This window comes from Eumetopias jubatus, unplaced genomic scaffold (assembly GCF_037043125.1).
Source record: "Eumetopias jubatus isolate StellerSeaLion01/CBP00866 unplaced genomic scaffold, mEumJub1_p1.0 scaffold_15, whole genome shotgun sequence".
NCBI lineage: Eukaryota > Metazoa > Chordata > Mammalia > Carnivora > Otariidae > Eumetopias > Eumetopias jubatus.
The window spans coordinates 88,717,715-88,741,874 of NW_028274821.1; the positions used below are offsets into that span (position 1 = coordinate 88,717,715).

The 24,160-nt window shown below is 57.1% G+C and overlaps 1 protein-coding gene across 1 annotated transcript in view; it reads left to right on the top strand.

Annotated features, from left to right (window-relative positions):
* The window catches only part of PRRX2 (paired related homeobox 2), a 45,888-nt gene that overhangs the window by 420 nt on the left and 21,308 nt on the right, over positions 1-24,160 (top strand). The window lies entirely within an intron of this gene.

A 24,160-nucleotide genomic window follows, 5' to 3' on the forward strand; every position in this document is an offset into this window, starting at 1 on the left:
ACCCGCTGGGGGTGAGGCTGCGGGGCTGGCCCCGCCGCGCCGGTGGGTGGCTGGAGGCTGGCTGGCTGTGATCGGGTGGGCTGCGGGCACCGGGGCTGTTGACCCCGCGAGGGGTCCGGCCGCCCTTTGGCCAGGCGCGAGTCGTGGGAACGCCGGGGAAGTGGGCCGCCTTTGTGCCGGGCCCCGGGGGCAGCCCTCGCGGCCGCGCTGCAGAATCGAATCCCCTGGGAAGTGGGTGTGATTATGGCCATGGCACAGTTAGGGAAACCGAGGCTTGCGAGGGGCAGAGCATCCGAGTCACCGCGTCACACAACTGGGTTCCGAACTCTGCCCCCCTGCCTCCGATCCCCCCCGAGCTGCTGCTAGGTCTTCGGATGGGCTCCTGGGCTAGGACAGGGATGCCGGCCCCCCCACCTCCAGTTTGCCCCACTAGCAGCTTCCTCCGTGGAATGGCCCAAGCCGAAGGAGCCAGCTAGGCCTCTCTCCTCTGCCGAGGTTAAAGGTCATCAGGAAAGGGCTTTAAAAACAAACAACCCACCCAAGTGGCTTTTTTTTTTTTTCCCCCAGAAAGTCACACTGGATCACAAGGGCCTGAGCCCTTGGTGAGAAGGGGGAGGGGAGGGGGAGCTAGATAGAGCAAGAGAAGATGAAGATAAAACTGAGGTCCCTGGCCCTGGACGGTTTCCTGGGGGCAGAGGAAGGACCTGAGTCCCCACAGCTCGCCCACACCCTGTGGAGGAGGTAGGATGGCTGAGACCACAGCCCCGTCCCCTAGCTCTGGGGAACAGCCTGGCCTGCTGGAGGCTCTGGGCCCCTAAAGGGTCACCCAGTTGACGCCAGCAGCCTTCCCGCCGGCTCCTGGGGACCCCCACTTCCTGCACCAGCCTCCAGGTCTCCGGCGAGAGCCCCAGCTGGCTGCATGCCCTGCTTTTCAGATGAGAGGAGGTGCAGGGAAAACCGAGGTGACTTCAGCCTGGTCTGAAACCTTGTCCAGGAGCACGTGCATCCGTGAGGCATGCCTGACACACAGCTGCGCCTCGGAGAGTACCCAGCTGGTTACTGGCTCCCTCCCAGGGGCCACTGCCCACCAGCCACAGCGGACTGACATCTCTCTGCACCCTCCAGGGTGAGCATGACACAGGCAGACCCACCCCTGGGAGTTGGGGTTTTCCTGAGGGACAAGTGGAAGGAAGGTGTCTTGTTTGGACCAGGGGTAAAGTGGGGTGCCTTCTGGTGCAAGAGGAGAGGGGCTCTGTCCGCCTGAGTTTGTTGCAGGACCTCAGGTCTCCTGGGAGGAGCAGTTGCCTCAGAGCCAGCTTCCCCTAAGGGGCGAGGAGAGGGCTCTGGTTTTACCCTGATGAGCGGGGGACCCCCTTGGGAGTGGGGAGAGAAGGAGGAGCAAACTGAAGGTGAAGCCAAGAATGAAGGGAGAAAAGGAAGGAAAGGAGAGAAGAGGGGGTGCAGGAGTGATGGGGGAGGGGGGAGGAGGCACAGGCTTTCTGTACTCAAGCCCTGGCCAGGGGCTCGGTGCCTGTCTCCACCCTGGCGCCCAGCCTTGCAGAAAGACAGTGGAAGGCATTGCTTCTCTTGGGACAGTGTAGAAGGTTTCCAATTTCAGGGTTTTTCTGGGGAGTTCCAGAATAGCTCGTGCCAACTGGGGACATAAGTGCCTGGACGGGGGGTCGCTGGCAGCGCTCCTGGCAGCTTGGTGGGTAGTGGGTGTCCCCGGCAGGCCCCTGGGGCCCCACCACCCTCAATGAGAGCCCTGGAGGCCTGCGGGGCCTTTCCCCAGGTGGGGCTTCCGCATCCCAGGGGCACGCAAGCACCGGGGACAGAGAAGGCCCCGGCTGTGGAGGCAGGTGGGATGGGGCAAGAGCGGCATCCGTCTGCCCCTGGAGGTGGGCAGTCTCCTTCCCCTCATCTGTGCGCGACGAAGGGCTGCAGGCTCAGTGAGGGGCTCACAGCTGCCTCCTACCTTGGAACCCCCGCCCAGCGCTGTCTGGGGAAGGGCGGTCCAGCTCAGTGCTTCTGGCCCATGGGGAGGTTTTCTCCAGGCCTCTGGAAATTGAAGCAAACAGGACAATATGGAGAGTTCTGCAGGAAGCTACACCTTTCAGTGCAAAGGATTCTCTGTGTTTAGCACTAATTATGTCTTCCCTCCTCACTTTGGGTGTTCGAACGCCCTTTCTTTTACGAACTAGGGATAATAACTGGAGATTGTTTTATTTTAATGTCCTTACTTGGCAAAATTAAAAGGAGGTAACCCTATACTCATTCCTTAGATTGAAAGCAAATCATTAGTCCATGAAATCCAAATGTTTTATATAGAGTCAGGCATCTCCCCAAGGCCAACTGGGTGCATTCCAGGGGTGCCCGCTGCCAGGCAGAGTGCCCCCGCCCCCGAGAGGCAGGCGGGGCAGTGGAGGTGGGGGTGCTGTGCCCAGGGGTGCAGCCCCTGGCCTGTGGGAACCCCTTGGCCCGCTGTCTGGCTCTGGGCCTGCAGAGGGAGGGCAGAGGCCAGCTGCCCTGCTCTCCTTCCGCAGCCTTCCCTCTCAGGCAGGTGCCCCCTCCCACTAACACTCACCGTGGATTCCCAAGCCTCGAGGTCTCCAAAGTGGGGGAGGAGGAACCTTTCCTCCCGGCAACTCGGTGAGCCCAGCCTGCATCACTGGACCCCTTTCCTAAGTGGGCAACTAAGCCTCGGGGTGCTGGGATTCTGGACCCCAGGCCAGCAGGCATGGGCCCTGGGCTGGGACTTCCGCCCCCTTGTCCTGGGCCTGCTGGGAACACTGGTGCCTCGCCGGAGATTGGGACATGCTCAGAAGTGGGTTTTCGCGTAGCTTCTGGAGCTGTTTCTGGGCCCAAAGAAAGCAACTGACACCAAAGAGAGATGGCGGGGGGGGGGGGGAGGGTGGGGGCGGGCTGTTAAAAATGCAGGGCTAGGGGCGCCTGGGTGGCTCAGTCGTTGGGCGTCTGCCTTCGGCTCGGGTCATGATCCCGGGGTCCTGGGATCGAGCCCCGCATCGGGCTCCCTGCTCCGCGGGAAGCCTGCTTCTCCCTCTCCCACTCCCCCTGCTTGTGTTCCCTCTCTCGCTGTGTCTCTCTCTGTCAAATAAAAAATAAAATCTTAAAAAAAAAAAAAAAAGGAAGGGCTAATGGGGAAACTCATGGGTTAGAAAACCGATACATTTTCAAATCTGCTAAGGTAACAAGGCTCACGTTTTTTAAAATATGTTTTCTCTTTTGTTTTCACAAAGCCACCAGTAGATGTAGCCTATTCTTGCCAATGATTTTCCCAGAGCAGGCGCCCCCGGAACTGGCCAGGAAGGCTGTGGCTTCGCTGGTGACTCAGAGCAAACCAGGGTCTCGCGTTCCTCTCAAATCAAGGCTGAAGTCTGCACCGGGCGCTGAGCTATGCCAAGCACGTTAGGAAAATAAACCCTCGTTTGCTGCCTTTGCAATGACTTACAACAAAAGAAACCACATTAATAACTGAGATTTTCTTTAAAGCGTTCCCTCCTGTGGGCAGGGCAGAAACAGGGATGCGGACACACTGGGAAAATAAACAAAGCCCCTGGAGCCAGGCAGGAGAGGCCCCCCAGCCCCCGGGGGGCACCCCCCGCCTTTGCAGGGCTGGTACCTGTTTCGGGGACCTCAGGACCAAGTGGTCCACTACTTCCCAGAGAGTCAGGGCAGCTGGGTGCTCGGAAGCTGGGGGCACAGGCTGAGCCAGGGTGGCTGGAGTCCCTGGGGGTGGGGGGGAGGTTTGGGCTCCCTTCACGGAGCTGCCCGCTCAGCCACATCTGCTAATGGGGGGCCGGGAAGCCAAGGGTGAGTCTGCTTTGGGGTGGGGACCCGCCCCTTCCCCTTGCCAGTGTTGGGTGGGAAGGGTCGAGTGTCTGAGTGGAGGATCTAAAGGGACCATCGAGTTCTAGAGACCGGCAGAACTTGCCTTCAAGTTCTAAAACGTTTATTGTGAAATATACCCAACAGAAAGTTTACCACTTGCACCTTTTTTTTTTAATTTTTTTTTTGTTTTAAAGGTTTTTTGCTTATTTTTGAGAGAGGGAGAGAGAGAGCACGAGCAGGGGAAAGGGGCAGAAGGAGAAGCAGACTCCCCGCGGAGCGGGGAGCCCGATGTGGGACTCGATCCCAGGGCCCTGGGATCACGACCTGAGCCAAAGGCAGACGCTTAACGATTGAGCCATCCAGGCGCCCACCACTTGCACCATTTTTAAGCGCACAGTTCAGGGGCATGAAGCACACTCACACTGTTGTGCCGCCGCCATTACCATCCGTCTCCAGAACTTTCTCATCTCCCCAGAATAAAACTCTGCACCCATGAAACACCGACTCTGCATCCCCCTCCCTGCACGCGGCACCCACCCCTCTCCTCTCCGTCTCTGTGACTCCGACGACTCTAGGGACCTCATGGAAGGGAAAGCTTACAACATTCGTTCTTTGGTGTCTGGCTTGTGTCACTTGGCATGACGTCTTCCAGGTTCCTCCCTGTGGAAGCAGGTGTGAGGATCTCCTGCCTTTTGAAGGCTGAGTAATATTCCAGTGCGTGTGCGTATCCATTCATCTGCTGCTGGACACTTGGGGGTTTCCATCTTTAGGCTGCTGTGACCAATGCCGCTGGGAGCATGGGTGTGCAGATATCTCTTCAAATCCCTGCTTTCTGTTCTTTGGGGTTTATGCCCAGAAGTGGAACTGCTGGGTCTCGGGGCGATTCTAGGTTTAATTTTCGGAGGAACTGTCGCACCGTTCTCTGCAGCTGACTTCGGTGTTCAGCCACCTCCCTCCCCCAGCTCGCTGTGACAGGTGGCTGTGCAACCCCTGGGGTGGTGGTGGCAGGAGCCCTGCAAGCGGGTGGCCGGGACAGGAGCTGGGCTGGCGGGGGAAAAAGACAAGAAGGGTTCCTTCAGAGCCGGGTCTTTTTCAGATGGAGCCCGCTTTTCTTCTCTCTTCCCTTGCTTCCCTGCCCCCATTTCCGGGGGGCCGGGGGTGGGGGCAAAGCCATCTGCCATGGGCGAGGAGCCCTTGCTTTTGCTGCCCCCTCCGTGCGTGACCTTGAGCATGTCACATCCCTTCTCTGGGCTCAGTTCCCACCTGAACAATGGGAGGCAGGGCCCAGATGTTTGAGAGGCCCCTCCTGTCTTTCATCATGATTTGATCCAGGCTGAGAAGATGCCCCAGGAACATGGAGTCTCCGGGGTCTCGGTCCTGGCAGGGCCTGGTGAGGGCAGCCCTCGGTACGCGCCCTGAGCAGGAAGAGAGGAGGGTGAGTGAGAGGCTGAGGAGCCAGGCCTAGAAGCTGAGAGCCCAGGGGAATTGAGCTGGAGAGAACTGCTGGATCCCCTAGGGTGGCTGGTGGGAGGGGTGCCTCTCTGGCTTTTTGTCAGCAGGCCGGGCCCTCGCTTTAGTTCATTGTTCTCAGCTCCAGGGTGGTCTTGCTCCGCTAGCAGATCATCTGCGTGGAGCTTGGGGGTGTGGCACAGGAAGCTTGGACCAGCTAGCACCCCACAAGGGCCCTTCCCCATAGGCAGAAGCTCAACAAGGCTGGCGCTGTCACTGTTCCCTCCCAGAAGACTCTGGAAAAATAGCTTGGGTGCAGTAGTGATAATGCCTGTCTGCACACCACACTTGAGGCCCAGAAAGCATCCTGAGGCTCCGTGTTGCCATCTATGAAATGGGCACCATGGACAGGGATGTCCCTATGGGTGTGGTGAGCCCTGAGTGGGTGTGGGAGACAGCACACAGTGGGTGCTCAATAAAGGGGCTCCATTATAGCTCATTGAGATGCTCACAGCAGCCCTGTGAACCAGGCAGGGCTAGTGATTTGCCATCCCTATTTTTTGGAAGCCCAGAGAAGCAAAGCAACCCGCCCAAGATCTCCCAGCTGGGAAGGGAGGGGTGGGAGTTGTTTGGGGGAACTAAAGGGGGCAGAGAGGCAGGAGGGGATAGGCCTTGAGGGCTGCACAGAGCAGGGCTGTTGGAGAGACCCTGTGCCGTGTTCAGGGTTTCTGAATGGGTGAAGACAAGGAGAGGGCCTGGTGGCTTGTCCTAGGCAGAAATGTGAGGTCAGATGGGATGAGGCAAAATTTGAGGGGCTTCCATGGTGTCCAAGACCCAAAGGACAGTGGCTGACCCTAGGTGGATGTGAATCTTGGGAGTGATTTAAGGGGGAGCCGGTGGGCCCCCTGAGCCCATCCTCCAAATGGCATGTCAGGGTTGGAAGCTGGCCAGGGGCTGCCCTGGGCTTGGAGGCTGTGGGAGGGGACAGGGGTCGTGCCGGGGACGCAGGGAGGGTGGCCGGTGCCCCTCGCCAGCACGTTCGCCGGGCGCCCACGGTGTGCTCCCCGGGGCTCCACCTGCCTCGGCCTCATTGTCATCCCACCGAGCAAGTGGGTCCTTTTCATCATCCTCATTCTCTGCAGAGGGAAACGTGCCACTGGCCAAGGTCCCGTCTTCCTGCGGATGTAGGGTTCCAGCCCAGGTCTGTCCCGTCCTGAAGCCCCTGTTCTCTGCCACTCCCTGGAGCCCCTGGAATGCTCGGTGGTCTTCCAGGCAGGTGTGGACTGCACTCAGGGGGCCATGAGGCAGCCAGCCGAGGGGTCTCCTTAGAGGCTCGGCCTGGGTTACAAGCCTGTGGGAGACGGGGTCAGGGGCTGCCCAGCTTGCGTTTGGGAAGGTGTGAAGTGAGTGAGGGATCCTCTACCCCTCCTGCCCAGAAACATCTAGAATGGCCTCCCTCCCCTCTCCGCAGGCCTGTCTGTAGCCTCCTGGACCCAGGAGAACAGCGGAGGGTCCCTGACTCAGGAACATCGACAGGACAGCCCCCTTCCCCAGCCCAGCCCAGCTCCCATGCTTACTCCCTGCCTCCCTCCCTCCCTCCCTCCACGATCCTTGTCTGAGTGCTGACTATGTGTCAGGCCTCGAGTTGCTGCCAGCTGCCCAAATGTTCAGATTTCAGGCCCCAGTGAGGTTTCCAGGGGCTGAGAGGGACGGGCACAGAGGGGCTGGTTGTAAGAGTTGCCCAGAAAAGCCATTTCCTCAGGGCAACTGCGATCCTGCTGCTTCCATTTGTTTATCCGAGAGAGAAACCTGCAGCATCCCGAAGCCAAGACTGGGCCTCACAACTGACTTCACCTAGCTTAAAAAAGTCCCAAATTGCCCCTATTTTTCTCATTTTGTGGTAGGTCAGTGAAGACCTTGTCATGGGCTGGCATTTGGGGACCACATGGTGGACTGGTTTTCCCAGACACACAGGCAGATACACCCCCACACACTCACACACACTCACATACAACCCCACTCACACACACAACCCCATTCACTCACACACACATGCACACACACAACCCCATTTACACACCCACGCATACACACAAACCTACTCACACTCACACACAAACCCTCTCACACACATGCAACACCAACCCACACAAATCCCTCTCACTCACACACATGCACACACACAACCCTACTCACACACACACACAAACCCTCCCCCCACAACCCCACTCACATTCACACACAAACCCAGTCACTTGCACACACACACACACACACACACCTTCATCAACACACACTGACACGCACCTGCACACACTCAGGATTCAAACCCACACCCACACACTCACACCCCTTCGTCTGGGCTCCAGCCTGGCCCAAATGATCAAGTCCAGGCTCTGAGGGGGCAGGGTGGCCGCAAGCAGCCGGTGAGTGGTGAGCAGCCATAAGGTTCTGGAATGGGCCAAGGGTTAAGTGGCTTTTGTGGGGTGGTGAGTAGGAGAGCACCGGGGGCGGGGGGGCTTCCTGTTTAGACAGAGGGGGGAAAGTTATCTGGCCAGCTCCCATGCTGAACAGTCAGGGTGCTCCAGGGGCTAGGCCAGGGCACGGGGGGCAGGGGGCATGCGGCAGGGTGCCCCTCACCCAGGGGCTGCTACCCGGAGGAGGCCATGGCCTCCCTGGGGGCGGGGGCTCGCCGGTGGCAGCGGCTCGCCGGTGGCAGCAAGGCCAGAGCCAAGGAGTCGTGGAATCTCAAGGTCGCTAAACAACCCAGATGCTCTCACTGCCTTGAGTCTATGGCCCTTCCACATCTGGGAAGCTGCCTGTCCCCAGCCTGGCTCCGAGGGCCACCATGATGAGAGGTGCCGTCCACATGGGGTACTTTATGGCCAGTGATATCTTTTATTGCATCCTAAAAGACGAAGCAGGCTCTGGAAGACATTATTTTTGGTCCCTCTCGTGATCCATTCTGCTTTTCTGTGCATGGTAGGGGCAGCTGGGACCTTCCGGTGCGGGGGCGGCGGGGGTGGCGGGCAAGGGGTTCCAGAGAAGCTTGCACCTGGCGGCCAAGAGGTGGACAGGAGCTGCTGGGCAGACTGTGGGCTTTGGGGGAAGGTCTTTGGTGTGGGGCCGTGAAAGGGCAGGAGGCTGGGGCGGGGAGACTGGAAGCTTCCACAGAGGGCCCTTCCACCCCAGAGCTGAGCGAGCACCTTGTTGCCTGAGAGCCGAGCAGGTGAGGGGGTGTTACCTCTGTGACACTGCTGCGCAGGAGGCAGTAGGTGGGGGCCCCAGACAGGGCCTGTCACTGGCCTGAGGGGGTTTGGACCATCTGTTTTTCAACACGTGGTCCCAGAAATCACCGCATGAGAATCCCCCCCCCCCCTCTCCTCTCCCCGGGTCGGGGGGGAAGCTGGTTGCAATGCACGTTCTTGGGCTCCGCCCCAACACATGGAATGATGCTCCGCGGGGCCTGGGCATCTGCACTAAGCAGGTTCCCCAGTCATCTTTGTGTGCGTGAAAGGGTGAGCGCCACGGAACTCTCACAGGCCCTTCCCAGTACTGACTCTGCACCTCTCCCACCCTCCTCGGTTTGCCGGAGTGGAAAATGGTCCTCGTGGAGGCTGGAGAGGCCAGGTGGAGCCGCCCTGGGAAGCTGGAGGAAGCAGCCAAAAGGGTCCAGTGTCCAGGAGGGGAGGGAGCTGCTGGGGCGTCCCTAGAGACCTGTGGACCATCCACAGCAGTCATTGAACGCCTCCTGAGTACCAGCCCAAGGCAGCCCTAGGGTCTGGGATGAGGGGGTGTGGCCACAGGGGAAGATTTCTCCCTCCACCTGCCAGCCGTGGGGCGTGGTGGGGGGTCAGAAGCCTCACTGCTGAGCTGGGCTCTGCCTTTCCTGTCACTGCAAAAGCCCCCTCCCAAGCATCCTGTCCGCCTGCTGCTGTCTCTCGAAGAGTCCCCAGGGGCAGGCTGTCCGCGGCCCCAGGTACTGCCCGCCGGCCCCCCATCCATCCTCCCCTCTTGCCCTGGGCGCAGACGTTTCCACACCAGAGATGGCGTTATTAAAAGTGACATTTAACCAGAGCTGGAATTACCACGCGGATGGTTGCAACCCGCCGAATCAAAGCGGGAGCCGCCGGGCGCGCCTGGCAGGGGCCCCGGGTCTCTCCTGCACCGGAGCTCCGCGCGGGCCTCCCGTATAAAACCCCCGCAGAACGCCGAGGTCTTGAAAACCAGTGCACCTCCTTTCATTAGACTAACAAATAACACGTAACAGAAAACATCTGTTAACTGCAGCCCCTAATGCTCTCAAGATGGTGCTGCGGGCAGCCGGTCCAGCCAGCGGGCAGCCAGGCCGCGCAGGGCCCAGGTTCTGGCCACCCCCTCCCCAGGGCGGGTGCGGGGCCCTCAGGAGAGCCCGGCACCCATCCCCGTCTCGCCTGGGCCTCCTTCCCCCCCATGGAACCTGGGGACCCCCCTTCTCTGCTCCGACTCTCTTCTTGCTGATGACAATGAGTCATCCAAGGGTCTGTTTGCATGGGGACCATGCCTCACGGTCGTCCACACCAGCTGTGTGCCCTGGCTGGGTTTCTTCCTCTCTCTGAGCACCTTGGTCATCAATGAGGAGAGGAACCATGCCTCCTTGCAGGGTGGTTTTAGAGATTTAGGGACAAGCTGAAGCTGAGTGCAGGTGGGCACGGGAGTCATGCTCAGCAAGGGTATCTGCTGTTAGGATTCCAGCTGGGGAAACGGAGGCTTGGAGAGGGTAAATGACTTGCCCCGGTAACATGGTGGGTGGAGAAGCAAGGTTTAGAGCCTCCAGGTCCACCGTCTTTTTGCAACACTGAGATGCACAGAGTGAAAAGCGGCCCCCCTCCCTACAGCTGATGGCAGAGGACGAGCTTCTCCTGAGAGCCCTGGCTGACCCTGCCCTCACTGAGGCCCCACGTCCCCTCAAAGCCTGCACCACTCACCCCATGGGCTTGGAAGCCAGAGGGACCTCTAGATGCCACGTCTTCCCAGATGGGGGCCTGGAGACCTGGCCACCTCTCTGGGACCTGGAGCGCCATCCTCTGGTCTCAGACCTGGAGAAGGAAGGGCTGCCTCCCACACTAGGAGCGGGCCATCCAGAAAAAAACGTCCCGAGATTGGGAGCGAAGACAGCTGGGCACTTTGTCCCCTGTTTCTCCTCACGGTGCAGCTACAGAAAACAGGCCTTTTTGCCTTCTCCTGAGAGACTGCTGAACCCCTTGCCTCCCCATCCCCCTCCAAGAGACACCTTGCCTTGGGGTTCCAATAATACTGGACGGGATCCATTAATTTGCTCATTCACTCGGTACACACGGGTGTTATTTTGAGACATGGTGCTGGGAAAACACCAGGGGACAGGCAAGTGCTGGCCCCTGACCAGGGAGTAGAGCATGAGGGCCATGTCGCTGCCCACTGTCCTGTCCAGGCTTCCCTATCCGCCTGCCTCCCCTCCTACAGATAAGGAAACTGAGGCCCAGAAAGGCAAAGTGACTTGCTCAAAGCCACTGAGGAAGTATGCAGTGATCCCCAGAGTCTAGGGACAAGGGTGGCCACCCCATGCCGGGCCCCCCAGATGGCCAAGGAGCCGCAGTGACCTCTGGCTGGAAGTGTCCCAGGCCCTGCCAGGGAGGAACCGTGCCTCCTGTCTTCCTGGTTCTCACCTGGAAACTTCTGCAGTGCCCTAAGGAAGGCACTGCTTTTCCAGGGACCCCCTGGTGCAGAGCCTGCCCCATAGCAGTCAGGCAGGAGGACCCCGGGCTGTGCGGTGACGGTGACAGAGGGACCGGGGGCCAGGGAGGGACCCCAGCCTTTGGGAATCTCATGTTTCCAGAGACATCGTGTTTTAATTGGAAGGCCAGCCTCCCCCCCCCCCCCCCCCCCGCCCCGGCCCCGGCAGAGCCGGCTTAGCAGCCACGACAACCCCCAGGCGGGGGGGGGGGGGGGGGGGCAGGTATCAGGGCTCGAAGCGGGAAATTGCTGGAGACAAGAAGGAAAAACGGACTGCTCTCATTTCACTGGAAGGAATAAAGGAAAGGCAAACATCTAACGTCGCCGAACTGAGGTCATTGTTTCAGGCAACTGTTGCTGGTGCAGTGAACTCAGGTCTGGGCTGAGCAGAGCTCCCAAGAGGGCGGCCTTTTCTAGGGGCTGATTTCGGTCTCAGGGGAGGAAGAATGGGGGAGGCATCCCATGAACGCTGCCTGCCTGCCTTCCTTCCTTCCTTCCTTCCTTCCTTCCTTCCTTCCTTCCTTCCTTCCACAGATATTTGTTGAGCACCTACCCCGTGTCAGGTGTGTGCTGGATACTGGGGTCCCAGCAGGGATCAAGGAGGTGTGGTCCCTGCCATGAAGATGTCCTGGCTGCTATAAGAACAGACAGTGGGGCCCCCTACTTGGTCTGGAGGTTCAGGGAGGGCTTCCTGGAGGAAGTGGAATTTCAGATGGGACCTAAAGGATGAGTGAGCCAAAAGAAGGGGTTGGAAAGGGTGCTTCAGGTGGCAGGAAGAGCAGATGCAGAGGCTCGGAGGTGAGAAAGAAATTGGCTGTTCCAGGAGCAGAGGAATGGGAGTGAGCCAAGGAGCAAGGCCTGGTCCAAGGCTTGTCATTGTTATATTAAGAGTGGTGGGAGTGCTTTCTGCTCGTCTGGGGGTGTCTGGAGTGTCCAGAGCACCCAGGCCCCCTTCCCGGTAGCTCTCTCGGTGAGCCAGTATTCCCTGTCATGTGGGAAATGAGTGGCTAACTTGGGAACAGCAGGTGTCCTGGCTGCCCAGAGCCTCCAGGGTGTCCCTGTCTCCAAAGGAGCTGATCACAAGCCATAACTGGCTGCCCTGGGCCCAGCTGCTCTGAGATCCGAGATCCCAAGTTGGAGAGGAGAGGCTCCAGGAGCCATTCAGAACCAGAGACAGGGCAGGTCCTATTCCCAGCATTAGGCTCCACAACCTGCCATCTGCGGGATGGACCCAACCCTAGGACTTCATGCCACAGGGGCACGATGACCCTGAGATGGAAGCTTCGTTAGCAGACCTGTTAACTAGGTGAGGAAGGTTGGCCCAGGCCATCTGGCTACAAATCCTGCATCCCTGGAGGGATGGAGGGAATGTGGGGTGCTCGTGGCTGAGTCGGGGCAGTGGAGCTGGCCAACTTGCAGCTGTTCATCTTCATCATCATCATCACTGAGATCCCAACAGTCAGGACCTTCTATTATGCAGCTAGTATGTGCTAAGCCCTCCACAGTTCATCTCATTAATTCCTCCCCGATACTCTAGGAGCTAGGTAGTCTTCTGACCCTATTTTCCAGACAAGGAGGCTGAGGCTCAGAAAGATAGGCTATGTATTGGGGACATGGGGGTGCCAGGTCTGAGGCCCTTGTCCTCGGCGTATTCCTTAGCCTGGCTGGCCCACAGCCCCCGGGGCTGTGCTCACTCCAACCTCACCCAGCCTCTTCAGGCTTGCTTAGGAAGGGATGGACACGGGGCGCCATGATGCTGGAGCAGAGGCTCCAGCTCGACCCAGGCAGGTGGACTGGGATCCTGGAATAGGGAAAGTCTTCGTGGTCCCCCGTATAGCTCAGTGGTGCCACTGGTATAGAAACAGAGCTGGCCCAGAGAGTTCCAGGGGGTCCCCCGCCTTCTCGGGGGCAGGGCATGCTGCTGATGGGGCCTGGCTTGGCTGTGGGATTCCGGCCCCAACCTCACTCCCGATTTCTGATGGGGAAAGCAGCTTATTTCCCTGAGCCTCAGGTTCTGCATCTGCAAAATGGGCGTAATGATAGCTCCCGGAGCTTGGGTTGTTCAGAGGAGTTGATGAAATCAGGCAGGCAGGGGCTCAGTGCTATGCCCACCTGGCCAATTTGTTTTCTCTTTCACTCTCTCTGATGCTTGGGAGGAGGGGGCAGATGCCCAGCTTAGGACCGCTAAGCCCTCTCCCGGATGGCAAAACCAAGGAGAGCAGAGTTTCCCAAGGTCCCACAGGAAAAGGAACTAGGTTAGGAACAGAGTTCTGGGTCCCAAGAACTAGCTCTAGTGGCCTTTGCTGGTACCTAACTCTGCTTTCCAAAGAGGGGACAGATGATCCAGCCCTGGGCGTCCCCCCCACCCCCACAGGACCCGCTGCCTGGTGACCTGGGGTCCCCTCTCTGGAAGGACGGCATGGATTTGCTGCAGTCCCAGCCTGGCTGGTACTGACCACCACTCCCAGGCAGAACGAGCATCTTGCTTTATTTTCCATGGCACAAATTATAACCATGTATAATTTCATGACAAATACCGCCTATAAAACACAACACAACTATTTTTATAATGTGGCATTTGAGGTTAAAAATTCAAATTAGAGATTAATTGCAATTTCTACAGGTTCTGTGGATAAGATGGCTCAGAGAGAAAGGCTGAGATATTCAGATATGCTCCCTCAGGGATTACAGATGGGTTCTTGCCACATAGCTAGAACATGTGCACGTGTGTGCACACACGCACACACACACACACACACTCAGTGATCCCCGGGCTCCAGCAGAGCTGGTTTAGACATGGTGTTTGCACTCATGGGAAGGTTGATCTTTTTTTTTTTTTAAGATTTTATTTATTTATTCATGAGAGAGAGAGAGAGAGAGGCAGAGGGAGAAGCAGGCTCCCTGCTGAGCAGGGAGCCCAATGCGGGACTCGATCCCAGGACCCTGGGATCGTGACCTGAGCCGAAGGCAGACGCTTAACCATCCAAGCCACCCAGGCGCTGGGGAAGGTTGATCTTGATGCTCTCTCCTTTCTCTGCCTGGGACCTCAAGCGGCCATCAGAAAGCAGGTTCTGTGGGGATCTGTGTTTGTAGACAGTTGGCAGGGGGAATGCACAGAGCCTGGGGCTCCAAGAAAAGAAGTGAAGGTATCCGGTTTACCTCCACCGGGTGCCAGCTCTCAGCTTCTCCCTAAGCCCTCTCCTCCCTCCGCCTCTCAAAAACCAGAACCAGATGGAAATCTAGGCGAGTGGTGGGTCCGTGGACAGGGCAGACGGCGTGGGAGGGAGCCCCAGGCAGGGAGGAGGGAGAAAAGCTGAGGAAGCCCCGTTCCAAAGAGGCCAGAGGTGGGGTGTGTCTCCTTTGGCACCCAAGGGCCGGCCCAGAGCCTCCACAGGAGAACCTCAGGGTTCTGGAAAGCTCCGTAGCAGCTTCTTGGGCTCTGCGGATTGCGGCGAATGTTCGCTGCTTTCTTCAAACTGGTGTCCTCTGCACAGCAGATTTTTGTCTCTACCTTCCCCTGCTACAGGCAGGCCTCTGAGGAGGGGGCATGGTCCCCGTTGGGAAGGCAGCAGTTCTGAGGAGTTCATAGCCAGGGGCTGGGGCCTAGTGGCCTTGTCTGCCCAAACGGCCCCACAGAGAGGGGGTCTGGAGTGGGGCCAGTTGAGTCAGACCCAGCCCAAGGGGCTCCCTGGGGCAAAGGGCTTCCCCTTTCAGGCTTCAGTTTCTTCATCGGCAAAGGAAGGATACTGACTCGTGGGTGGTGAGGCCGAAGACGCAGGAAGGAGCTGGCTGGGGACTGGCACGTGGCCAGCTGCTATCGCTAGCGACTCCCGCGGGGGTCCCTGAGAGCGCGGGCAGAGGACCCGGCCTCAGCCCTGGCAGCTGCCGGTCCCCAGGGTCCCTCTTCTCCCCGGCAAGGCACAGAAACTGTCCCAGCCCAAACTAGCTCCATATTAAGGCAACAACGCTCCCTCCACCCCGAGCCCCGCCACGGGCAGGGCGGGGCGCGTGGGGGCTTATTTCCACTGTCTGCTGGCATTTCGGGGGGAGGGGGAGCGGCGGGGGTGCAGGCAGTGTCTCCACCCGTCTCACAGCAGGGGCTGTGTCCACCCTAGGGCACCGCTTGGGTGTCTCCAGCACGACCCAGCTGTGGACACAGCAGACCACCAGAGGCCCAGGCCACCACAGCAGGGTCGGGAGCAGCTCCAGGGGCAGGGACGGGGGGATAGGGTAACAGCTTCCAGCCCACCGTGGAGACCTCGGCCCATTACCTGCATGTCCCCTTCTTCCCTGCCTGGGCCAGCGCCTGCCTGCCATTCCCCACCAAGGCCACTTCTTCAGGTGAAGTCGCTGTCTGCAGAGAGTCCCTGCGGGGACCCCTTTCAGAACAGTAACAAATCATCTCCCCGAGGAAGCTCCCATTTGGGCCTAAGCCCGGGGCACACATCTCCCCCCACCCCGATCTTTACAGAAGGCCATCAACATTCCCATTTCACAGGTGAGAAATAGAGGTTCCGATACTCAACATATATTTATTGAGCCCCATACTAAATGCAGACACTGGGCAGACACCCACTCGACAGCTTTTAGGAGCTTCCAGGTAACCGGCGACAGGCGACTAATGACAGACAGGTAATGAATTGCAGTGCCAGTAAATTCCACCAAGTTGAGGAGCACAGGGACCCTTGGGGCTCAGAGACAGGAATTGCCATCCCCAGGCTGCACAGCCAGCACCTGGCAGAGTTGGAATCAGACCCCGAAGCCCTCCCACCTCTGCTCTCCCCACGGGGCAACGCCATGGCAGATGAGAGCCCCTCCGAACAGGCTGCAGAGACCCACATCCCAAATTAGTTGGGAGAGGGGTCCACGACAGCACATGTGGCAGGGGCAGGGCTGGGAGCAGAGGAGACAGGATTCCAAAGGCCGATGCACAAGTCTCTCGGGTGCTGTACTTGGGGGAGGGGGTTCCCCTAGTGGGGGGCACACCGCTCTAATTCTGCCAGGGTAGAGACGAGGGTCCAGGTGCAGTACACGTGTAAGGCTCCAGCTGTGTGCTAGTCAGCGCTGTCACCTACAACTGAGAGAAAAGCGGCCCCAAGTGGCTTAAGCAAAAGTAAAATAATGGTGTGCATCCCTAAAAAATCCAGGGTGGGACTTCAGGCACTACTGGATCCAGGGCTAAAAGGTGGAGCAGCCAGCATCTCTCTCTCAGGGTCTTGCTTTGCCGGGACTGGGTCCCTGCCCACCGTCGAGCCAATCGCAGAAGAGCTGCGTGCTGATCGGCTGAGGGCGGCGCTGTGTGGGTTGGGCTTCAGCGCAACCCCTTGGACCCCGACAGAGCGAGGCTGCTCTCCAGGGGGTTGCTGCCTGGCATCACAGGGCTTACACTTATAAGGAAGAGTTCCCGCAAATAGCAAGTGGGGCCTGCTTTACGCGCTTTACGCGTATTATCTCGCCTAACACAGAGGGACCTTTATATGCCCTCTTTTTTTTTTTTTTAAAGATTTTATTTATTTTTTTGACAGAGACGCAGAGAGAGAGGGAACACAAGCAGGGGGAGCAGGAGAGGGAGAAGCAGGCTTCCCGCCGAGCAGGGAGCCCAATGCGGGGCCCGATCCCAGGACCTTGGGATCATGACCTGAGCCGAAGGCAGACACTTAACGACTGAGCCATCCAGGCGCCCCATATATGCCCTCTTTATAAATGAGGCAGCCGAGGCTCGAGTAACTTTCTCAAGGTCACCTAGCTTGTGGGTGGAGGAGCCAGAACTCAACCATGACCCTCAGAGCAACCAACGCCCATCCAGGTGGCCTGGGCAGCTGGCCCTTGGACCACCCTTCTGCCATCTTGTCCCCTACCACCAGGGCAGGCAGCTATGTCACTGAGGCCGCTCACGCCTCTCTTTTGGGGCTGAGTGTGTCTGTTTGGCCCGTGGGTCTGTCCAGCTCCCGCAGAAACTGTATTTCAGGTCTTCCATTTTCCTGGGCCTTAGGCATTGTGGGTCTACAGGCTAAGCAGAGCTGGGCTGTGAGTCATTCATGTGTTCATCCAGTGTTTTACTGAGCACCTACCTTGTGCCAGGCCCCCACGGTCAACACAGCCCTGGGGAGGGACAGAGGGAAGCAGGCTGATGCAGTCCAGGGGTGTTTAATCGGTGATAAAGACGCGGCTCGGGGAGGCAGACAGGTCCCCAAGCCTTTGTGCAGTGGGGAGGGGAGGGTTCCTACAGGAAGTGGTGCCTACGGTGAGAGGTGAAGACTGGGCTGGGCTTCAAGGCTAGGTGGAAAAGTGTTCTAGCCAGAGGGAACAGCATGTGCAAAGACAGGAAGTGACGGAGTGTGGCTGGTGGGAGGTTTGTGGGGGGTGGTGGGAGGTTTGTGGGTAGGGAATCAGATGAGGCTCAGGAATGGGGGGGGCGGTCCTGAGACTGGGATCCAGACTGGTCTGGCATTTTGGCTGTTCTCTGGGTCTCGCTCAGGACCAGGGTGAGGAGAGTGAGGCACTCAGGGCACAAAACATCAGGAAGCGCTCACTGTCGGGGCGTGCCAGGGCAGGGCGGACACCCGAGAGGGCACCCCACCCTGGCTCAGGGTCTGCTCACTCGCAAAGAGGTCCCTGCTCATCAGGAGCCTCCGACTCTGTCTTCACAATCAGCAGCCCCTCCTCCCTTCCCCAGGGCCCCCTCCCCTCCTCTCTGAAAACACTCCAGCGTCCTGATTTTGTGAGTGGGGGGCCTTGGTGGGTCTGGTGGTGGGGGAGGGTCTCAGCAAAATGCTAATGAAATCAGAGCTGCCCAGGTGGGGGCCAGGCCCTGGCTAGGGTAGAATTAAGCAAATGTGCCCAGCCCGTTGCAGACTCTTTTCCATACTTGATTGGTGCTGGGTGAGGTACAGCCACCCGCAGCGCAGCCCCCTGCAGAGGGGGATGGGGACATATGATTGGAGGGGAGCAGGTTGCTTCCTCAGTCCCGGGAGCCTGCCAGACGTGGGTTGCATTGGGCATTCAGGTATGCTCATGGAAGGGAGGGGCAAAGATGGGCTTCGTGGCTTGGCAGGGAGCTTGGCCTGTATAGCCCACCCCCTCCGGGTAGGTGAGGTGTACAGAGGGCCCACCTCGTGCTGACAAGCCATAGTGATACTGTGTGTCCCGTACCTTGACCGCTTTCCAGACGTCATCCCACGGAATCCTCACAACCATCCATGGATCATGTGTTATACAGACAGGGAAACTGAGGCATGGAGCAGTGAAATGATATGCCAAGGTTGCAGAACCAGCAGCCTGATTTGCAGCCCCTTTGGGTCACTGTCCCCGAGGCCGTGGACTCATCATAACAACTCTGTGGGGAGGGTACTCTTAACTATACCCACTTGAGATTTGGAAGCAGACAGGGAGCATGGGCCAGGAGCTAAGGGCAGGGAGACTCTAGCTCAGATCCCAGCTGGGTAAGCTTGGGCAGGCCACCTGGACTCTCTGGACCCGTTTCCCCACCTGAAAAGCAAGTTAATGACCATATCCCCCTTGCACCGTCTCTAAGGGTGGATGAGAGAGGGTTTCGAGGGCTGGAAGGGCCCCCTGATGTGAAGGGGGGTTGTTTGAAGAGCCACTCCCCCACCCAGGCTCCATGGTGTGGGCGCAGACCGTGAGCTGCCCACTTCCCGCTCTGCCCCTCCCTCTGTGCTTCCGGCCCGCTCCCCAAACACCTGCGATAGCACACATCAACCTCATGTTTTCTCTAAGAAGCACATCGAGGTAAGGACCAGGTCGAACTGACCCTGAAGGAGAAAGGCCAGGAGGGTTCCCTGGGTCCACATTTCAGCTGCTCCCGTCTGCTTCCGTTCTCATGCATAGAACGGAACAGGAAGTGCCTGCTCTGCTGAGACTCCCCAGAAGTTATGCACAATGAGGCTGTCACAGGAAGGAGGTGGATTATGCACAGGGCAGAATGTTCCGCCTTGTTCTTTTGCGAGAGGCCCATGGCTTGGGGCTGCTCTTATGCTCCTTATCACACCCTCGCCTCTCCAGATCTCTCCTCTTGCCGCTTCCCTGTCTCCTCTGAGCTCCCAAGGCCCTCATGTCTAGAGCAAGAAGCCTGCCCGCTCTGGTCTGAATCCTGACTCTGCCAACCAGCTAGCTGGATGACCTCGGGCAGGTCCTCATTGTCCCTGAGCCTTGGTTTCCCCATCCGTAAAAGGGGAATCCATGGGAGTATGGATCTCCCAGCGTGGTGCATTTGGCTCGGTGCCCCGCACACGGGAGTTGCTCCGCACACGTGTAGAGAGAGAGTCCATCATTTCTCATTCTCCGGCCTTATGCCGGGCCCTAGGGTGCTCGGTTACCTGACTTACGCCTGTGACAATCCACTTCACAGATGGAGAAATTGGCTCGTTTTGGCTCAGTGGCCTGTGGCCGTAGTACTGGGGCTCCAGGAGGCCAGGCTTGATGCCCCAAGACCATACACTTGATGTTGTCAGTGAGTGGTTTTCGACCCACGGCTGCACAATAACTTTACCTGGAGAGTGCTCCATGAATGCTCACGGCCAGGCCCCATCCCTGAGTCAGACTCTGGAGGGTGGAGGGCTGGGTGGGGCTTGGCATTTTATTTTTTATTTTTTTTATTTTTTTAAGATTTTATTTATTTGTTAGAGAGAGAGAGAGCGAGGGTGCAAGCAGGGGGAGCTGTGGGCAGAGGGAGAAGCAGGCTCCCTAAGGAGCCCGATGCGGGACTCGATCCCAGGGCACTGGGATCACGACCTGAGCCGAAGGCAGAGGTTCAACCGACTGAGCCACCCATGCGTCCCTTGGCATTTTGTTTTTAAATCCCCACCCAGGGATTGTGCTGAGCCCCAACAGCGAGGACCCCAGTCCCGCCCTGCTGTCTCCATCCCCCCCCACCTTACCCAGCCCATCCTCCCCTTCCTTCACAACCTCTGCGTGGGAGGGATGCACCCCTCTTTCCCTGATAATTGGCATGAAACCTGAGTTTTCCGACTTTTTAGTCCTCTGGGCACACGCTTGAGGGTAATGAGTCCCTTTAGAAAGACCCTGGTGTTCAGAGCAGGTGATGTTAGACACACCGGTTGTGTCAGGTCTCTGGGAAGGATCTGAACCCTGGCGAGCACGTAAGCAGGAGGTGGGGGCTTCACAGCGCCCCCGCCAAGGGCGGTAGTTCTTGGGGGACAGGCATGGCTATCACCATCCATACAATATCTCGTTTCCAAATCCGAAATGGGCCATACACCCTGACGCCACCTCCTACAAAACGCGCCTGCGCGTGGTCAGGGCGTCATGGAAACCCACAAAACTGAGACCACGTCCCTTGGGCGCTCAGAAACCACGGTGCAGGTCCTCCTGATTTTGCCTTCATTGGTGTCACGCTGTAGCTAGAAGTTGGCCCTGGTGTAAGTATTTATTCCCAGGAATTGACAAACATAACTCCAAGGTCCCTCCTCACAGAGAACCAGTTGTTAAACATTTAGCAGCACACCACAAGCTTTGGTTAATTTTTTTTCCTTTTTGTTTTTCTTTTTAAATAGATTTTATTTTATTTTTTATTTTTTTTAGAGAAGTTTCAGGTTCACAGCAAAATTGAGCAGGAAGTATAGAGAGTTCCCCTTACCCTCCCCCCCACACACAGTCTTCCCCTTCCCCACAATCAACACCCTGGCCCAGATTGGCACGTTTGTTAGAACTCACGAACCTAAATTGGCACTGTCACCCAAGCCATAGGGTTTGGACCAACAGATAATGGCAGGCATCCCCCATAATAGTATCATACAGAGTAGTTTCACTGCCCTAAAAATCCTGTGCTCCACCTGCTCATCTCTCCCCTGGCTGCCAACTCCTTTTTACTGTTTATAGAGTTTTGCCTTTTCCAGAATGTCATATAGTTGGAATCATACAGCATGTGGCCCTTTCAGATTGGCTTCTTTCACTTAGTAGTATGCACTTAAAGTTCCTCCATGTTTTTTCATGGCGTGATAGCTCATTTCTGTTCTTCTTCTTTCTTTCTTCTTTCTTCTTTCTTCTTTCTTCTTTCTTCTTCTTCTTCACAGCACAAGCATGGGAAGGGGCAGGGGGAGGGAGAGAGAGAATCTCAAGCACACTCCCTGCTGAGAGCAGAGCCCGACTTGCGGCTCTGATCTCAGGACCCTGAGACCATGACCTGAACCAAAATCAAGAGTCAGATGCTTCATTGGCTGAGCCACCCGGGCGCCCCAATAGCTCATTTCTTTTAACGCTGAATACTATTCTATTGTCTGGCTGGACCGAGGTTTATCTGCTCACATTTTGGAGGATATCTTGGTTGCTTCCCAGTTTGGGCATTATGAATAAAGCTGCTATAAACACCCACGTGTAGCTTTTGGTATGGACATACATTTCAGCTCCTTTGGGTAAATACCAAGAAGCATGACTGCTGGCTCCTATGGTAAGAATAAGGTTAGTTTCATAGGGAAACTGACGAACTGTCTTCCAAAGTGGCTGTATCGTTCTGCATGCTCACCAGCCACGAACGAGAGTTCCTGTTGCTCCACATCCTTGCCGGCATTTGGTGTCGTCAGTAAGTGTGTGGTGGTATCTCCTTGTTGTTTTAACTTGCAATCTCTAACGGCACGTAATGTTGAGCATCTTTTCTTACGTTTATTGGCTATCTGCATCTCTCCTGTGATGAAGTGTCTGTTAAGGTCTTTGGCCCATTTAAAAAAAAATCAGGTTGTTTCTAATTTGGTTTTGTAAAAAAAACTTTCTCATGGTAGCATCTTAAAAATAATTTTTCTCTCAGGGCAAAACTTGCTTTGCCAACAGGACCTAGCACTGTGATATTCCTGTGCGAGAGTTGGAATATTGTCCCTCATATAAATATATGGAAGGAGGTAGGATGATTTCTCTTGCTGCCACTTAGGCCCTGGACAAGGGTTTGCTTCCTGGAAATGCCAGATTGCTGCTCATATTTTTCCTTAAAGAGGCAGAAACTGAACATCTCTCTCTTCGAATGTACTTCTGTGACCTACATGAAACTTCCGAAAGGAATGTATGAGGGGCCAAGGGGCAGCAAGATGGTGGCACTTTGCAACACTGCTCTTGAGGTGGAAAGAGCCCCCAGAGGGGAGCAAAACCCATGTCCCCTCTCTGGCTTTGTTCAGAACTCTTCCAGTGCCCTTGAGCAAGTCATGCCTCCTTTCTGGGCTCCAGTCTTCTGCATCTATAAAACCAGGACACCGGAACCAGGCTCAGGATTGACAAATACTCATCTTCTTGTTGGAACACCCCCTTCCTTAACCCCTTGGCAAACAAGGCTAATCAGTCAGGGCTCCTCAGAATCTCCCTTAACACAGTGTTCCAAGCAGCTACTAGCAGGTGATTAGAAGTGGGGGTGGGGGGTGGGGATGACACCACCGTGAGTCAGCCCTGGTCTGAGTGCTCTCCAAAGCCCCTTGTGACTCTGCGGGCTGGGGCCTGCGGGAAGACGTATGCACACACTCACCCATGCTCAGCAGGAATATGGACCCTGTCCCACCAGGAGGCAGTATGGTTCAGTGGTTAGGAGCTCAGGTGCTGAAGTCTGGTGCATCAGGGGGGTATGAGTCCCTGATTCGTCCCCCACAAATAGGCTGTGTGACTTTAGAGGAAGTTATTAGTCCTCTCAGATCCTGTTTCTTCATGTGCATGATGGGTGGATAATGAGGATCGGTTTCCTGGGGTTGCAGGTGTGAGGACTCAGCCACATCATGTGTGTACAGTAGCTGGCACATAGGGGTCTCCGTGGAAGGCAGCTGGGGGGAGTCCGTTTCAGAATCATGATAACTAGTATGGTGTCTGGGCATGGCTCTGGTAGTCAAGCAAAGGCCTCATGCCTGGGCCAAGCCTCTGTCTGGGGGGTGGGTGGTTCAGTGCCCTTCCCCTCACAGCCACCCCCTGGGCCTCTGCGTCTGCAGCTTCCAGATGACGGGGGCTCACCATAAGGAAGAAATGGGGCATGCTACAGGCCACACAGACAGGTCTCTGTGCAGGGCCCAGCTCCCACCAGTTAACCTTTTGGGGTCACCCAGCAGCCCAAGGAGGAACTCAACACCTCACAGGCTGGTGGCTGGGCTTGCTTGGGGCCAGGGCCTCGCGAAGTCCCAGGGCCTGAAAGTTCTGGAGATCCTACCTCCATCCCACACCCTGGAGTATGGACTGGGCACCTGCAAGCGGCATCCTCTCCACAGGTTTCTGGCTGAGGAAGAGGGAGGGGAGGCCACTAGGCAAGGGGACAGAGTTCTGTGGCCAGAACGTGCCACCAGGTCCAGGAGCAGGAGAAACTGCCTTTGTGGAGGGACAGGATGCTGAAGTGGCAGATGCTTGGGAGAACCAGCGTCCCTCCAAATCCACTGTCACTTGCTCAGGCTCTACTTGGCCAGTTTGCTTGTTTGGTTTGGTTTTTACACCTGGAAGCAGTGTTGGTTGGTCCTGGCCAGTGGCCTGGCCTTCACCAGCTCCCAGGCCCACTCAGCATGTCTTACCAGGGGATGGGGGGTGGGGTGGGGGCATGTCTCCCCACGGGAGGGGGAAGTAAGGGCTGGGAGCTGGCCAGGAGCCCCCAGTTTGCTGGAGCCTCCCCTTCCTGCACCATGTGGCTCTTCTCCTGGCCCCACATTCTGGGTGGTGAGGGTTGGGGGCGGGAGCCCCACCAGCCCAAAACTTTACCATGGGACTTGGCTGGAAACAGACAGGCTTCCGACACCCGAGCATGTTCACCAGGGCCATTACAGAGCCTATTACCTTCAGGCTGGGAACTCTTTTTAAAGTGTGGTTTTGTTCTAAACCCAGATTTCTGATGGCCCAAGTTAACAAGCCCCCCAAGTGAATTCAGAGGGTATTAATGGGAAAGTTCTGAACAGAACTCCTCCATGGTGTAAGCCTCTCAGAAAAAAAATGCTATTTTCCTCATTTAAGGGTGAGTGTAGTACTTTGATGTGGGTCCATTTTCTTATAAAGTCCCCTCCGAGGGCGGGGGGATGCTAAAATTTAACCTGGAGCCAACAAATTACTTGCAATTTGCGATCACACGTGCTTACCCCTGGGGGCTAAAGGCGTAGTATGTATGTATGTATGTATGTATGTATAAAGTTGG